Consider the following 6,798-nt stretch of genomic DNA (forward strand, 5'->3'; position numbering starts at 1 on the left):
AGTTATTTAGAGCTGATCCTGAGACATTTTGCTGCAGTGTAAGCCTCTCTCTCGGAATCAGTCGTGGCACCATCTCTTTCAGTCCCTGAGCACCATTTCGCCCTTCAACAGTGTGTATGACTCATTTGTTAATGAATCACAAACCCGCTCCCAGGTTATAACATTGGCAGAATCTAGTTTATATGTAGCATCTCTTTATGAATATGTAGGCATTACCAGATTCTGTCTTTTCAAGGAGGGAGAGCATTTTGCTCATGCAGATCTCAAGATACTATTTTGTGGCTCTCTGCAGGAAGTGGAATTGCTCTTAACTGTGAGCTGAATGAGGACATTATGTCACCCAGGTGCTTGGACATCCTTTACACTGTGTTCTGTCAGGAGTATACCTGCTGAGGATGATGCCATGAACAGTACATTTAGGGTAATTTTGCTAAAACTTCTAGATGTTACATAAATTCCCCCATCTTTCCCCCTGAAACTTATGGTTTCAGAGGTAATGGAATTTTCTGTAATTTGCTTGGGCAGAAAAAGGAATAATTTAGAAATAACACCCATCTCTTCTTTAGACCTCTATGTTATTAGGGCAGCACCCTCTAGAATTTATATAGGTTTATAAATTTGGAAAATCAAATTTATAAACCTATATAACTATAGACATAATTGTACCTATAAGTTCTGTTTACTGTGTCTTCATATGCTGCTGTTTACTGTGTGTGTACTCTCATATAGAAACAACCTCTTTGGAAAACAAATCATGCATTGAAGGTTTTGTATGTGGCTTCATAATTTTATCATAATGCTGTTTGTCCACATTCCAGATTTTCCTGGCACCTAACACAGATGACTTAAAGCAGAGAGGCAATGTTTTACCTGATGGAGTGCTCTTTTGAGCATTTTCTTAAATTTCATTGATTGTCTCAGGAGCCCTTGTATTCTTACACCTAATTATATATAGTAATGGCTTAAATATTGGTCAACATTCATTCCATGGTTAAAAATCTTGGCTATCATACAGAAGGGATATTTATATAGGGGATAGTTTCAGGAACAAACCCTAGTAATGTGGGAAACAAAATCTTTATGGAACAATAAAACACAGCAATTTTCTTTAAGGATTCTCATGCAGTGCAAAAATATAACAGGTAACAATCATGGAATGAAATTATAGTAATATGCTCCCTTTAAATTAGCACCTCACATACCAGCAGAGCATCCAGTGCCATTATTGGAGGATGAACGTGAGCCTGTTTATGCTGCATGTCTTCATATCTAAGTTTGCAGCCCAAGAAGAGAGCAGAAGTAGCGCCAGGTGCCCATGAGGGCTGTTTCAAGCTGCTCTGTTATTATTAGCACCCATTTCCCCAAACTAAAAGGGGAGAGGGTGGCTGTGCCATTTTAGTGCACTGCTTTAAAGAATGGTAAAGTGAATTGTATGTTAGGAAAAATACTCTTCACACAAATGTGTTTCTTTGTCAGAAGTGTATGTATACACGTGTGCATGCATGTTAGTATGAGTGTATCTGTGTGTGCATGTGTATGTGCACACGTGTATGTGGGGGATTGTGTGTGCATGTCTGTGTCCCATTTCTTGATGTTCCTATTCTCCCACTGTCCATGCTGTCTCTTTGCGACCAGAACTGCATGCATCTAACCTTGAGGTCATTTCTCTACATTAACTCCATCTTCCCATCTTCGTAACAACTTCTGGAAGGCAAGATGTAGTGAAGGGTCAGAAAAAAAATTTGGAAAACTGAAAGAGCCATGCAAGAGGCAGCAATGAAGATGAAAAACCATAATCCTGGAAGGAGAATGGAGCCACCCTTAGCATCTCAGACCACTCTCATGAATCTAGAAGCATCTTCTTTGCAAAGGAGCATCCCTAAGTCAAAACTCTTTGCTTAATTCTAAAGAGGAAGCATAGTTTGGAAAGAGTTATGAAAAAAATCAAGGAATACTCACATCAATCTTAAGGAAGTGGTTCTATTTTGTGATGTATTATTGAAAAATAAAGGTTCTTAAATCTGTATAACCATTATCAGACAATTTATAGATGTTTCTTCTAGTATTGGGACATAAATTGAATAACTGGAATAAAGGGAATACATTGTCTGGCTTTGAATTATAGCTTTTTAAGGAAAAAACCGTGACAAGGCTGTATGTCCATTCAGTGAGGTTTCTTGTCTAAGCAAGAGCTGTTGGGAATATTCAGCATAAATACAAAAATCCATCCAAAAGAAACATAAATCTGCTTGTCCTAAGGCAGTTTCTTCCCTGAAACAAAAGTGTATTAATATATTCTTTACTATAATGTATATTGTTTATATCTTGTACTTTTAAAAGGTGATGATTTACATTATATATATGATTGTGTGCCTTGCAATAAAATTTTTAAAAATTGTACCTGCTAAAAATCATAGCAGTTGATGCTGTGGTAAATTATTTATTTTTTTAATGGCTTTGATGATGCTGCATTTCAGCCAAAAAATATTAACTGTTTCTCTAACTGTAAACTGTTGCTTTAACTTTTCATCCATGACAATGTTATGGATGATTAATGAGAAGGAACAAAATGTGCAGGAATCTGAACTATGATTCTAAATTCCCAAACCTGTAGGTCACTTAGGCAAATTCACCTGTTTTCACAGTCTGTCAAGATCCCAGAATCAGTGCTACATACTTCCCACCCCGTGAGAAACCACTTTTTAACAGAAAATATGCAAAATTCAAAATCAAACTGTCCCACCAATGAAAACAAAGATATGGAACTGTCGTAAGAACAGACCTCTGCCCTGCTCCCACAACGATATAACCACATTACTGCCATGAATGATCTGTTCCTGAATCTCATGGTATTTGTACACACGAACAAGGATCAATTTAGAGACCAGTATCTTGGCAAAAGAGAGACTTATTTGTAAGTAGAATAAGTAGAATAAAAAGCTTAAGGAAGTAAAAAGGGGACTCTTCTTGCTGAAGTAAAAAACACACTAGCAGGTCCTATTCCCATGTAAAACAGCACATTTCTTATTACTGTTTATTTTTGATAATTTTATTAGCCATTAGAGCTCAAGTTTATAATAACCTTCCAGTTTTGGTGGATTGTTTAGCTTGTTTAATAGATTAGGGACAAAAGTAAATTGGAAGGAGTCTAAGGAAGAAAAATGTTTGGATCTGTTGACTGATTAGAAACTTATTTTTTAAAGAAATTGTTACTATATTTGACTGGAGGGAAAAATATGCAGCAGGTTTTACGGATTATGATATCTTACTATAATTAAATAAATGCAGATGGCTTCCAGGTTTGAGGAAACTAGGGATAATAAGAAACATTATCATTGAAATTTTTTCAGTAACTGGTGCTTGAGAGGATGTTCATATTTATGTCAAGAACTATTCTAGATTCTGGATTGACAGGTCAAAAAAACATGCACTTTGATGCTTAAAGTCTAAGAAAAACTAGCAATGAAGGAAGTAATTCAATGAATTACACTAGGGGCACAAATCAGTAGAAGGCAAACTATTCTAAAAGTCTATCCATCTACCTAGATATATTTTTAAAAATTGCTTCATCTTTGTCTTTATGTTACACTTGAAACTGCTAGAATGATTAAAATAACAGTATTCCAATATTTGGATATAGTTAAAACGTCAATGACTAGTAAGTAATATAAATAGCTTAAGTTTCAAATTGTCAAGGAAGCTAGTATGTTGGAAGCCAAATAATTTAGGAACAGTATAGCTTGGGATTACACCAGAAGCTGAGACATGGGTAATTATGAGCTGTGCTATTAAAGGATATATGAAACATAAAGCTGAATTACAGAGTCTAGTGTAGTTGCTTTCCATATTTTTAAATGAACTGCTGAGGAAAGAGTTAAAATAGCTAGACTGCAATCAATTCACTCCCCCTGTAGAGAAGCCTCTCCAAGCTGGGGAGGGGAATGAAGACAGGTGACTGCCGAATACCCTTCTCAACTGGACCTCCAATAAATGATGCTTTTTTTGGGTAGAAGAGACCATATCTACAGACTGCCCTAGCAGGACACCCTTGGCTATAGGATTACTTGTAATAAACCTAGAAGTTTATGGTCTGGGGGTGTATAGAATGGATATGTTTCAGAAGTTATACACTCTCCTTGCTGTTTGAGGTGACCTGCAACTTCATCAGAAACCTCTGCTGTCATTTAGGGGAAAAGAGTCCGTGTTTGACAAGGAATGGACTAGGCAGGCACTCTGCAAGTCTCAGATGTCTGTCTCTCTACTTCATCAGAGTTGGAGATTTTCCATATCCTTGACCAATAAAATCTTGATATTTCTATGTCATGATTTACCTCAACCAGACCAAAAATATGCTACTTAAGTCTCAGAGTTAGTTACTAGAGGAAATATAACTAGAGTGACTTACAGTTAGGTTTTGATTTAAAGATAACAGTGCTGCTATGACTAATACTACTAATTATAAAACCCTACATTTATTGCTATACTAAGTGTTTTACATGTCCTGGTTAATACCCTCAGTAAACCTATGAGTTAGTTGTATGAAATAGAAATTTCAAGTGAATTCACCAATGTCACATAGTAACAGAGGTGGCAAAAATAGAAAAAAATGTGATGCAAAATGATGGGATCTGTCAGAGAAAGAGCTCATGGACGAGGTTGGCGAGTTGCAACAGATGAGATTGGAAGGGCACACTAGGGAGTTAGATTGCCTGGTTTTAAATCCCAGCTCCAGCTGAGCTTTGTATGATCATGTGCAAAAGCCTTTTCATGTACAAAAGTGTCTTTTCTACAGTACAGTATCCTCTGTAAGATATTGACAAAAAGTGTATCTACCACATAGAATTAATGAGCTCATACAACTATATCACTACTCAACAAGTATTAGTTAATATTATTTATCTCAATCAAACTGCAAACACATTGGATTCCATTATTTCTATGGTTTCTCTAATTTTAAAATTGCACAGCTCTGGGATTCCCTGTGGACTGCCTCGTATAGCCGTAGGAGGCAGCACAGACAAGCAAGGTAGCAGGCAGTGAGGGCACAGCTCCTTTCTACTGTCACCTCCTTCCCACCAGTTAGTTGCAAAATAAAATCTGCACACCACTATGTCCCAGGAAGATGGCCTGAGTATTCTAGCATAATGAGACATAGATCTCTGGTCTTTTAGCATAATTACAAGCCTCCTCTGAGGGCTTTGTTTCCTACTCCAAATTGAGAAATTATTCATTCCTGACAAGCAAACTGCTTTATTATCATCACTGATTGGCCCCTTCCAGAAGTGAGGGTTTATACTGGGAATGAGCAAGGAGTGAGCTGGTTACTTTCTCCCCCAGGGGAGCATCCATCTGCTGGCCTATGAGGCCTGGGGGGCTTTATCAGCAGCGCTGCTCATATGGTAGAAATGAATGGATTCAGTGCTCAAACAGTGAGATCAGGACTCTGCTTCTTTCCTCATTTTCTTTGTTGCAGTGCCTTCTGTGTTGTCTTCATTTTCAAGAATCTCTCTCTGTAAGTGAGGTAATGGCAACCCCAGGCTCACATGGTACACACAGGTCATGATATCCAAAGAAGAGAGAGACTCTCTCTCTTTTCCAGCACCCATATATCCAAGAAACAGATTCTAATCACCATGTCCCTGAATCAGTCATTGTAACTGGGGCAGGCAGTACTCCAATTGGAAAGGAGCCTCAAGTGCCATGTGTGTAGTAACAGGGAGGAGCTGGAAGGGTTCATTTTCCCTGACTCTCATAGAATGGGTTTCCATTGGAGATGGGGACTCCAGAAATGGAAGTACTACAGCTGTCTACCATTGTACCTATCTCATCAAATGTTTGCTTTTGAAATGCCTTTCCTCATTGGCTCTACAGGAAGAATCTGGTGGGAATGGAAAAATGGGGGCAGCAGCTTTGAAAGGAATGTACATGTTAAAGATATTTTCAGTGGAGGTGGAGGTGAGCGGAGGTGTGGAATGAGCAGAGAATGAGAGCAGCATTGTTGTTAAGCTAGGCTGACACCAGACTGAGGGACATGGTGTCTTAACAACCTCTTTCCTGTTCTGGGCTCCATGTTTACATATGGCCAAGAAGAAAACCCACACTAAAAACATTTCTGTCCCAGAGTATTAATTCTAAATAGCAATTAGTATTCCAAATTACAAATTTGGTATTAAAAAGAGAATAGGATATTCTTAAAATTAGTAAGTAAAAGTTAACACACAAACCACAGAATAAGTGATGTTTTTGAAGAGGTCTAACACTGACAATATTTTATAAATAATACAAGGTGACATCTCAGAAAACAATGACTATTTGCAGATGTTACAAAAACCACTAATAATTTCACTGCTTATACAAAACAGAGTGTCCAATTGCTTACCACTGGTGACTAAATTAATGCTTTTCTTATACCTTCGATATTTTACACCTTTTTATATCTTCCACAAAGATGAGTCTTTGTCATATGGGGTCTATTTATACCTAAGTTTATTCTGTAACAGGTCTAAATTAGACACCACTTTGAGGAGGATAGATCAAAGGCATTTTATTGGTGTGGAGAAGAAATGATGGTACAGGAACAATGAGAGGGAAAGGCATAGAATAATGTGTCTTCAGTTGTTACACTGAATGGTAGAGGAGTTCTACCATTCCTCTTGGTAACTCCACACAAAACTGATATATGCCACCTGGAGCTGGCATTTGTGTGAAAATTAAGGATATTTGTATTCTGAGATATTTTGAGGAATATTGCACCAGTAAACACTGAATACATTTTTTACTGCTGTGTGCGTGTGTGTG

The sequence above is a fragment of the Manis javanica genome, chromosome 2, assembly GCF_040802235.1.
Source record: "Manis javanica isolate MJ-LG chromosome 2, MJ_LKY, whole genome shotgun sequence".
Taxonomy (NCBI): domain Eukaryota; kingdom Metazoa; phylum Chordata; class Mammalia; order Pholidota; family Manidae; genus Manis; species Manis javanica.